Source organism: Empidonax traillii, unplaced genomic scaffold (assembly GCF_003031625.1).
Source record: "Empidonax traillii isolate 1590-97213 ecotype Southwest subspecies unplaced genomic scaffold, ASM303162v1 scaffold535:size1322822, whole genome shotgun sequence".
In the NCBI taxonomy this organism is placed as follows: Eukaryota; Metazoa; Chordata; class Aves; order Passeriformes; family Tyrannidae; genus Empidonax; species Empidonax traillii.
This window is the reverse complement of record NW_020955728.1, coordinates 784,531-796,604: the sequence shown is the minus strand read 5'-3', so window position 1 is coordinate 796,604 and position 12,074 is coordinate 784,531. Positions and strand designations below refer to the sequence as shown.

At 36.0% G+C, this 12,074-nt stretch overlaps 1 protein-coding gene across 2 annotated transcripts in view; it reads right to left on the bottom strand.

Annotated features, from left to right (window-relative positions):
* The window catches only part of SPATA17 (spermatogenesis associated 17), a 133,658-nt gene that overhangs the window by 47,056 nt on the left and 74,528 nt on the right, over nucleotides 1-12,074 (bottom strand). The gene's annotated exons all lie outside the window — the stretch shown is intronic.

The window sequence follows — 12,074 nt, the reverse complement described above, 5'->3', positions numbered from 1 at the left end:
TATTCTAGAGATATATTTGCACTAACACTGTTTTTTTCTGAACAATTTTCAGAGTACTGTGTAATATCCTGTAATATAAAAATGCAGTTTGGAATGAGATAGGAATTACAATTGAGTATCTTCCTGAAATTTAATGAAGTAGAAAGTCAGCTGCTTCAGACCAAAGCAAGAATAGACAAACAGCAGTAGCATATCTACTCACAGATTCCTGCATACACACTTCAGGTAATTTTGTATAGCAAATCTCTCAAGTCCATAATAATTATGAAGCTGTTAAGCATGTGATAAACTTGGAACAATAAGCATACAATAAACTCATGATACCTGATTTACAGCATAGCACTGTCTTTCTCTGTAATGACAAAATTTGATTTGGCTGCATAAATAGTGATTTGGTTGCGTAAATGGAGATTAAAGTTGTATTAGGTTGTACAAATGTAGATTTCCTTCATAGGTTAGGAGAAGTAACATGTGCAGAGGTTTCAAAGAGAAATTGTATAATGAAGAGTATTCTCTGTAATGTAAAGTATTCCCTCTATACCAGAGATTGAGAGCACCGAGTCCTCTTCTGAGTCAGACTGAAAATACTTAAGACATTGTATAATTGCATTATGTCAACCACAGCACCATGTGCTGTCTAAAAAAGTAAACCAATCCATGAAAAGTTTGGATCTTAGAAAAACTCTTTTGTAGTGCTGGAATTATATCTGTTGCTCCCATAGAGACCTATATGTCTCTTCTGTTCTTCTCTACAGAGAAAATCTACTCCTTAGGTAACTTCTGTTGAGAAGCAATGGCAGAAAGAACAACTGAAAAGTGAGCACAGCTGATGGAATCTTAATTCCATCTTCATGCTACCGAATAGTAAAATCAGGAAACAAGTCCCTTTTCTTTACTTTGAAATCAATACACAGGTAAACATCAAGACTTTGGAGCAGTGGAAAATTCTGCATGAACATCCATGCAGCAGTTACGTTCTTAGTGCAGTGGTAAGCCCACTGAGCAATCTTGCTTTCCCACTTTGCCAAGTGTCACTGTCCACAATCCCATCTGTTTAACACTAAGTGGTCAAATTTAAGTGTTCCCTATGATCTTAATGCTTGCAGTAGTAAAATTAGAGTTTTAAATTGAGCTGTCATAGTAAGCCCCCTGACCTATTAATAGCCACGGAGTTCTCTAGCAACAAAGTAAACCAGAAGCAGCAAGATGTTAGACAAGTAAAATGTTGATCCAGCTAACTTTTATTCTCAGCAAATTTATCAATACTGGTTAACAATACTTCCAACTAGTACAGGGCCTTCTGACATGACAAAATGAGTGTAACAACCCATTCTGTCAATACAACACAAATGTCATTTCAAGTGCTCAAAACCCACTAAGCTACCCTAAAAAAGATTGATTTATCTGCTCCAGTGTTTCTTTGGGGCAAACTTTTTTCACAACTGAAACCAATTAGTGGGCCTGGCACTTGTAGTGCAGAATGTAGGTCAGCATCAAGTAATAAAAAAGTATTGACTTTTCTCTGTCTGTAAGCAGCATGAAAGGGGTGCCATGGCCTTGTCGTATATGAAAAGAGCTCCATTAATTTCACTTATTTCAACCAGGGCTGTCAAATACTAATGCTTCTATTGCACTTTTCACACAAAGTACATTGACACCAATCCTGGCCTCAGTGTAACAAGTTTACAATATTTCAGTCAGTGAAAGGGGTACTATAATTTTTAATTCCCTGTTGTACATTTAGTCTCTTTAAAGCAGCACTGCTCATAAGACCTACTGAGAGATATGAGCTGGGACATTAATAATGGCTACACACTTCTTCCCATGGGCAACAGAACCTATTTCTTGGGCACAGCTTCAACAGCTAATTAGTCATAAAGTTCAGGACACAGTTGTTTGGCATAACTCTGTATTTGTGGCTGGTGGGCACAGACTGCCAATTTTACTTTCTGCCATGGAGAAATAGCCAAAACCTAGGAATAGGTCTTCCATGACTTAAGGCTATACAATTGAAAAACTAATGTGTTAACCAATTGGGTCAACTAGCCCCTTCAAAAAAGAGATAACAACAAAAGCCTGGATCGTGCCTTCGGGACTGCATCCCATTGTGTCAGAGTAGAGCTATTGACTTCCAGGGAAAAGTGTGCCTAATCAGAGTTCTCTGCCACGCAGTGGACAAGTGGCCACTGCTGTGATGAAAGGGGTAGAATTACACCTTACCCTTTCCAGCTTGCCAGCACAATGCTGAGGAAGAGAACAAGGAGCCATCATCTACCTATTCCCTCAACTGTCAAATACCACCACCAATTCTAAAACCTCCAAATTTTGTTCTATTTAGTAAGTGCAACAAAGTTGTCATGGAAACAGGTTATTTTATGAGCTTCTCCATGCTGTGGATAGACACAGCAGAGGTCAAACTGACCAAAAATGTTATGACCCTGTTGCTCTCCCTTCTCTGCAATTTGCCTTTTAAATTGACTTCTTTTTTTTCCAAGAAAAGTTTATGGTTCCTATTGACAAGCTTGAGGGCTCTGAGTGTGATGTCTAACTCATTCCCTAATTACCTCCTGCAAATGCAAACATCACCACCAACAATAAAACTCTTTGATTTAAAAAGACTGGGTGACTATGGTAGAAGGCAATTTTCTACTTGCTTTAATGACTTTGTAAGTCTTACCCTTTGAATCCACTTGCTATTAGATCTTAAAATAAAATGATATTGTATAGACATCATAAAAGACAACTTTATAACCGCCTATGTTGCGTTTACATTAGGCAAGTTTTTTCTATTTGTTAGTTTTAGTCTTTTATTGACATTATGATAATGTGTTGTAAAAAAGAATCAGGGAATTATGTTCACAGTAGGAAATTTAACAACATAATTTTAATATCCTATCTTCCAAACAGAAAGCATTAATTGCTACTTAATTTATGTAACAAACTTTTCATTATTTTTGCACTTTATTTTTTACAGAGGTTTATAACTATCACTGACTCTTACACGTTTCATCTTTTGCAATTAAAAATGAGAAAGCCAAACTCAAACAGGGCTTGCTAGAAATCATAGAATATTTCTAATTGTGGTTCATGAGTTTAAAAAACCACTGACCTGATAATCACACAGGTTTAGATTCTTTCTGCATGTTGTGTCCAGTACAAGCAGCACAGCCCCATGTGCTCCCCTGTGGCAGCCTGACATGGAAATTATAACTCCATTCCTTCCTTTCTCTAATATTTGGAGAAGGAAGTTCTGCTACTCATCTGTGCTCACTACAATATGCTTTCTTAGCTCAGTAGCTAAACTGTGCTAAGTTGTGCTTTGGAGACAACTGACTAACACAAGTCAAGCTCTAAAACTTCTCTTCAAGTTGGTAGAGGATGTGTTCTAGAACTGAAAAGAACCTATTTGAGCTCCTGCATGGAAAGAAGCAGTTTGGACAAAGGAACAAATGTGCATCCCACCATACCCTTTCATAGCTGCACAAATTAAGCTATGATATGACAGAAAATAATGATGCTCTTCAGAATGCAATAGTTTGAGCCATTGTACAAGGAAAGCACAACTATTCCTAAACGAGTAAGATATTCTGTGATAGCTGTGTTCATTAAGGAATAAAAATGTGTCAGACCTTGCTGTCATTTCTCACAAGAGAAAGCAAATTATCTCTTGGCTTTGATGGAAATTTTGTGTAAGGAAGGACAAAGGAAAAAAGGGGAAGGTTTTGGTCCAGTAAATTACTTTTTCCTGTAAGTATTGCCTCTGTAAAATTAACCTGGGATCTGGAACTAGGCTGTCCTTTTTGTCATGTGTAATATAACCAGCAATGAAGATTTGTGGCCCAAATTTGCATTTGTTACATTTACTTAGTACCCTGCAGTCATTGTCGTTGTCCAAGGGGGAGGAAGGGTGGAATTCCCAGCTGTACCCTCTAAGTTATTTATTCCATTTATTAATGATCTGCAAGTCAGGAACTGCTTGGTCCTTCCTCTCAAACACTGACTAGCTTTGCAATACTTTATAAATACATTCACCCTTATAAATTACTGTTCATATAATTAATTTATGTGTATAAAGCTAATCTACTGAAGAAGAATAAGTCACCTTGATGAAGTCACTTTTCAGGTACTTTTAGACCTATTCAGTATTAAAAGTATAGTTTGCCACACAAAGTTACAGTACGTGCTGTACCATACTTCAGGCAACGTTACAAAACATCATCCAAATTCTGTTCTGAAGGTCTGTATTTGAACCAAAATTGCCAAAGATAATATTCTATTTTTTCAACTATGTAGCCTTTTTCTACAAGTAAATTATATTAAGAAACCAATGTGAATTTCTCCACAAGCTATTTCATACTTGGATACCCTTGAACTTTACTGAATCTGGGCTAAAAAACAAATGTGCAGTTGAAATAGTTCACTAAGTATTCAGAATCCCATGAGGTGTTTACTTGCTATTGTCATGCAAATGTCTACTTCTTCCAGTGTATTTTAACAAAATGTTTTTGAAGAGGAGAGTAGAAGTTCATCTTAATTTACTTAAGATGTATAAATAACATTGCCAAGAATGAAAACACTCTGATGAGAAATATGTAACCCTTTCATGAAGTTATTACATCTGAGGTGGAGCTATGACTAACACTACATTCCTGTGTACAGAAAAATACAGTCTTCAAAAGTATCACATGAAAATAGTAATGGACATATTTTTACCATTGTGGTTGTATTTTTAAATCAGCTTCTTGTCCTGTCCCTCACACGCACACTGCTAGTAACAAGACTTGTATTAGAAAGTACTGCATTTAGAGATAAGCATCTTGACTTATTTATAAGCTGCTCCTTTCATTGTCTAATCTCTTCAACCACCACATTCTCTTTCCAGCTGAAAATAAGCCAAGTGCTGACTGCCAAGACAAATTCAGAACCACTTTTAACCTGCTAGACTAAAGACAGAAAATGCTTAACCTGCCAAGATCAAGTTGCAGCTCTCTCTAACTCGCCAAAATCATGTCACCAAGAGTTAAGGAGGAAAACTTCTGAGTTGAAATCCTCAACTGAAAATATTTTTTATCTTACCAGTTTCAGTTACAGCTTTTTGAAGAAAAAAAAGTTGTAATCATTTAGAATGAATTAACAACAACAACAAAAAAAGGCACATTGATGCACTGTATTTGGCTTCTGATATGCAGCAAAAACAGCACTCCAGTTAGACTTCACCTGCTTTCACATTGTTCTGGATGACACTTTCAAACCTGACTGATTTCTGTGATGAAATGACAAGATATGTAGATAAAAGGAGAACAGTAGACAATATGGTCTGGCTGAGCTTTAGCAAGGCTTTCAATCTCCCAGAGAGTCATTTTAACCAAGTTAGTAAATTATAGTCTAGATGTGCAGACTAATAGGTGAAATAATTATCTATTGTATCAAGTTCAAAGGGTAGCAATGTTTGTACTCTTAACTGGAACGGGGTACAAATGTATTTCCTCAGGTGCTGTCTTGGGACCTATCTTAATATCTTCATCAGTGACCTGGAGGTGGAGATGGAATGCACTCTCATCAAGCTCATGGATTACATCAAATAACGGGTACCATCAATACACTTGAGGGCTATCATTCTGAGTGATGTAGACAGGCTAGAGGAATGGCCTGACAGAACCTTACAAAATACAGTATGGACAAAGGCACCTGGCACAGACCAACCCCAGAACAAAGCAGACTGAAGGCTGACAGGCTGAGTAGCAGCTCTGCAAAAGAGGACCTGGTGGGCAACTGGCTAAACATGAGTTGGCAATGTGCTCTAGCACTGACAAAAGCTGAAGAGAAAAAAAGCTTTCCTCTTTCAGAAATATAAGCTACCTTCAGAAGAGATTGAAATGATCAAACAGGAATATTTTATCATTTTGCAGGCAGCTTACTTTGCAGGTCAGCTAACACTAGAGAAACTACTCATCTCCTATCCAGTGTTTCCAAATGCTCTCATTAATCAATAAAACTGGGAAAAAAAGCTTGTAGGTTAATACCTATGACTACTTTTTCTGTCTGTATTTACTCATATATGATGACATGTCTTCTTTGTGTGACATGTTTTCAATGGCACTTTTTCTCCCATGTAAATCCACCAGTTCTTTGATACAGTTCAGGAATAGCATCAGCTACAGTGATTATTCACTCAGGTGCCACAGATTTGTTTTGGCATTGGCATGAAACTAGTTCTGAAAAACTGCTGCTGATCAGAAGCTTTAGAGAGAGGAACAGTTGGTATTTATAGCCACCCGTTATTTCAGATTTAACAGTGTCCAGAAAAATGAAATGGATTACACATATCAGCACAAATTTTAAAAACAGATTGTTGAACAATTCCAAAACTACACCCATGCTGTATTGGTTCTGATATGAATATATGCTATGTATACTAAATGTAACACCTTGTGCAAAAATATTCTATGCTTGTGCATAAGCAAAAGTTTATTTAATTTTTCAGCTGGATAACTTCCAAAGTAAATTCTACATTCCGTTGTCCATGTTGAGGAAAGAATTTAGCCTTAGACTTTAACATCTATGCCTTTAATATCTATACAGAACTTTCAATGTATAGTTGAATATGATTATATCTTATAAATGAAGAGGAACTGGGAATTTTTACAACGTTTTATATGCTAATTTATTCATTGACAGGGTAGTAGCAATATAAGTTATACTCTAAAGTTTCCCATACTTCTCTGAGGACTTTGGATTTGAACTGAAGTGTGGAAATTCTTTAAATAGCCAGACATTTTGGTCTTCCTTCTGCCAAAGGCTTGGGCATCTGCAAAAACTACAAATCATGCCAAACCCTTTGAGTGATATATGGAAGCCCACAATCCACTAGGAAATAAGTTAAGACGAAGTCATTCATTTCATTTAGGTCCTTCAGTGGGATTTGAACTATCCAGCCCACAAACCATGTCTCATGAGATTGCAGTGTACATCCAGCCCACAGTAATAATGATTCATATACATATATGTGTATATGCTTTATTGCTACCTTTAGCTGGATTAAAAGCAATATATCAAATTTTATATTTCTGCTTCTTTTATTAGCTTTCTAGCACTTGATCAGCTGATAGAGGCGATAATGAAATGTTTTTTTATAAACTGGAAGTTTGTAAGTCCTGTCCTGAGAATGTAATATTTCAAAAAATAGCCTAAGCTTTGGGGAAAAAACCAATTACAGAAACAGCATTAAAAATGCCAAGCACTGGGCAGAAGCAATTCTGGATCAGTTTAAAAAAGTGATTGATGAAACTCTAATCTGAGCTGAAGGAACAGTTTCACGACAAGCTGTGACCATTCCACACACTTCATTAGCTGCCATAATTAGCCTGGTGTTTCAATTTGTTAGAACTGGTGGGGACAATTTTACTCAGAATGCAAACATCAAAAACAGGGTGCCTCAGACTTCAGAAGAGGCTGATGAGAAGCTTTTCTAGTCTCTGTTAACTAAAAGATTAATTACAGCTGATGGGAGGCTGTACTCTGATTGTCACTCTGTCTATGTGCATTACTTTTAGCATTAGAAGAAAGACATGGTTGACACTACACTGCTCAATCAAGCAGCTTTGCATTAGTGTACAAAGCCTGTTAATATGCAATGTTTTTATTGTTTCTCTTTTTCTTTTTTTCCCCCCTAAGTTTGAGACTCTCATACCTAACGAGTTATACTTCAAAGGAGCAGAGTATTTGGCTGCTGATGATAAGCACTTACCACTTATGCTGCCATTCCTTCATAGAACTTACAGGTGAGAGATCCTAACGTCTCACAGCTTTCTAGCTGGGAATATTATTAGTTCCTATTATCACAGTCAAAATATAAATTCCTACTCAAATAGTCTCGTTATGAAAAACCAAACCATTACAGTTGTGAAACAGATATTGTGTGTATCACAGTCTTCATAACATATCCCCTCTACTTGAGGTGCGATTACTTATTTACATTAACTCAAAGCTTGTAAGATTATTACATGCAAGTGAAGTATGAATTTGAAGTGCAAAGGTTATTTCTGAGAAATTCCATAACTTTTATTCTAGAACATTAACACATGGTAATACACCTACTCATAAAAAAACTCCTTATGTGAATATGCCTTTCAGTTTCCCTACATATATTATGCTGAGATCAACAAAATCTGTAAGAGAAGAAATAATATAGTTTGTCATGCTGGAATGGAACATCCTTTTAACCTGAGTTTGTAAAGGGCATGTTGAAAGCAGCTCTTCATTAAATTAAATGAATAAACACTGCAGTGTATTCCAAAGTGAGTATCATACTACTATTTAAAATGGGGCAAACGAGTGCAGAGTTGATTGTTAATATAAATTTTGAAGAAAGAAGCAGTAGATACATCAAGCCACTACGACAACAAGAAGTCTATTACATAAGATGTCTCATTCACTCCAACATGAGTGCACAAAGCTTTTACTGTGATTTTTCCTATTCAAGGAATTTAGACTACTCTAAAATCCATTTTTCTGCACCGAAGTCCTACTGCTCTGAGAATAATCTACTTTTACTCTCTGGAGAGATCATCAAAAGAAAAAAAAAAACTTGCATCCTTTCTTTCAGCTTGGGCACACACCTGGCATAATCTCTTCCAATTCATCCAGAACAACTATAGGTGCTAATAGCACTTGAATTATACAACTATACAATCATAATGAGTCAGTGTAACAAAATCCGTAATTCACACATCATTTCAAGATGCAACAGTCTGAGACCTCAGTGTATCTGTTGCAAGAAAGCCATCAGAATATGTGTCTCTGATCTTAGACTTCAATTTTGTAAACTCAACAGCAATGTGCATCTAAAGACGGTTAAAAAAGTCTATTTTTCTGTGAAAATAGGTAACACTATTTTTCCCAGAACATTCTTTCTAAATAGCATGTATTTACATATTGATTTTATTCATTACAAGGCAGGTCCTTACCTGATGCAAATTAGCCTAGCTCCATGGATATATCTCAATTATGCTAAGTGCTGAGGATCAGCACTCATACCTGCAGTTTTCAACAGTTGTATGGACCATGTAATTCTTAGAGGATTGCGAAAAGCTTCCTGTTACTTTAATTTCAACTCTATTTAACAAGCACAAACAAGGTCTTGGTGAGTATTATCAAATACTAAGTAGCTTGCTTTTGCAGATAAGTTCCATAAAGAATTTTAAGTGACTTCAAAATATAGCCTTTTTAATTCAATATTTTGGCAAATTGAATTGAGTTGAAATACATTATGTTTGGCATACATGTAAAAAAGTCTACTTAATTCCAAGAATACTGAACAGCCTATCCAAAACTGACATGAAAAGGCAAGGCCCACTACTTCCCAGTTTAGTGTGAGGATTTTGAATTAATTAAAATCATATCCAAATAGTCAAAGCCTAAACAAAATATAAACAATTAGGTGTAACTTCAATCTCTCCTGTTTAGATTAAATTTTTTCCATTAAAAGCTCTGCCACAAGTCGCTGTAATGTACTCTGAGCACGTAGTGAAGGAATCGGTTAAGATACTCAATTTCTGAAGTGTTTCTGATTAAATAAGAAGCTTTAAAATGTTTAAGCAATATGTACAATGGCAATTATTTAGAAAGCTTAAAACATACATACATCTCCCTCAAAGAAATATTGGTTAAAGTTAACTCTGACTAAAAAATCAAGATTTTCTTTTATACCACTAACATACAAGTTATTAAATGAGGAAGGTAGGCGAAGCAAGACATTTATCATCCAACAGACAAATGACACAGGATTGCTAGTTAGACAGTATAATAAGTACCATCTAATTTTCTCTTACGAATCAATTTATTCTTCAAAGCCTTGGATCATCATCAAGGGACTGCATTTTCCCGCTGAGAAATTACAGAACTGAAAATCAGGTTTTATAAAATATTCAACTAGTTGCCGACAAACCCTTACAAATAACCACTAGAATGGATTTGATTAGATGAGTGGTGACAGTATCTCTTCTTATGCAAATAACTGAAGGGTTTGACTCTTCTCAGTCACTATTTTGCAGCATTCCTTCAAAATCAGACCCTGTAACTCCTCAGTAACCTCCACGAGAAAGTATTTTCAGCCTTCCAGTGATCCATAGATTCTTTTCTGCATTTAGTTAAACATTAACCAAGGATACATTTTGCATGTTTTAATTTCCTCATCTTTCTACAAATAAGAAAACTATTTGAAAGCTTCCTGATAGTTAATAATCAGTAATAATCAAGCATAGCAGCTTTTAAAGGCAACCCAACAGTGGTGACTTTCTCAAGATTTTCTCAAAGGAAACAACCTACAGCTTTCCGGTAGGAGCACTGAAAGTGATCATCATAACAAAATGTATTTCTGTAAATATGGCACAGTCATAAGGGATCTGGAAAGATCATTATGTCAACTGTCAAAAGTTGAAACTGTCATTTGCTTTCCCAGAAGACTGAATGGGTGAATCTTGTAGTAAGAGATATTTCATTCTAGTCCTATGAATGAGAGGTAATGTCTGGTGTTCCCACTGACATACTCCTGCCTTCTGTAATACCTTTCCTCCTCAACAGTTCATTCTGACATTTAAAAAATTTAAAAAAAAAAAATCAGAATTAGTAGTTTCAAAAGTGACTTTAAGATGTTACTCAGTTTCAAACCCCAGTTTTGTTACCACCTGCTTATTAAGCTGGACTGTGATATTAAATTGGGCAACATTGCTCTTTTTTTGGCTACCCTTGTAGCCAAACACCTGAGCTCCAAGGAGTTCCTAGCTCTGAAGAATAATGCTGCTGTGGGAATCACCCTATATGGAGGTAGGGAATTACTCAAGTTGATTTTCATGTGAAAATGCGGCAGCATTATGACTCACAAGGGTTCTTCTGAGAGAAGAAAATATATGCTACAGGGTACAATAGACAGAATTTTCACAAATAGTATAGGATGTGTTGCTGTAGGACCAGATCCTTGGATTTAAATGACTTGATTTGATGCAGGACTCAGGATAGGAAGAAAAGTGACAGAAAGAAGCCTTTTCTTGGAAACAGATAGTTGATAACTCAAACTAAGGGTCCATTTGGAGCATATGAGTAGATACATCAAGTCATGCCAGCAGTAATAACCATACAGGAGCCATGTCATTGGCCGGGGATTGCTGGAGTGCAACACACTTGGCAACAATCCTTATTATCCATGACATGGCTCATGAGGAAACCGGTACTGTAACAAGCAAACTCTTACAGCTCATCTAATAATTCCCTTCTGGCTGCCACATTATGTAAGCTCTGCATTGCCTACGAAAACATACTGAGGTTGGACTGGGGAGCTAAGAATCTGATATTCAAAACACGTGCTAGCTCTTCTATTGTATGTCAGTAACTTAGTTCTGCCACAAAGCATACTAGTAAATATAGCCTTTAAAAGGTAATAAAGCTGATAATACAGATGCACATTCATTAGCCAATATCACACTGACTTAGAAAATGTTCTTGGATAATCTTTTTTTCCTAATTAAAACGAAAACAAGCACAGTCTGAACAAGAAAGAATTTAAAACTTCGCACATACATTATTCCTATTCTCAAGTCCAATCACTGGAGGGTTAGAAAAAATTGAGTTATGGTGAAATTTAAATAAATTTCGATACAGTCAGGGATGGAAAAGTATGAACAATGTATTAAAAATTCCCTCACACAATGACATCGTCCAATGACATCATCCACTAGACACATGGCTGTTGTATATTGTGCTCCTCAAAGAGATCAAACTAATTTTCAAACAGAAGAAGTCACTTTCCCCACCCACAAGGATTTTTTTTTCTATCGCCTGTTTTCTCTATTATCCCAGACTGCAAATCTGTCAGTTCTTGGACAAAGAGCCAAATTTACACCTAGTGTAAACCAAGGAAACTCTATACTTTTCATTACTTTATGTTGTAATATTCTTTATATAAACTATGGCTTAAAATATATACACATTCTTGTGTTTATCTGCTATATATGTCATAATTTAATTAAATACTTCTGCAACTTCATGTAAAGGCAATTGAACGTAATCACTGTTCAACA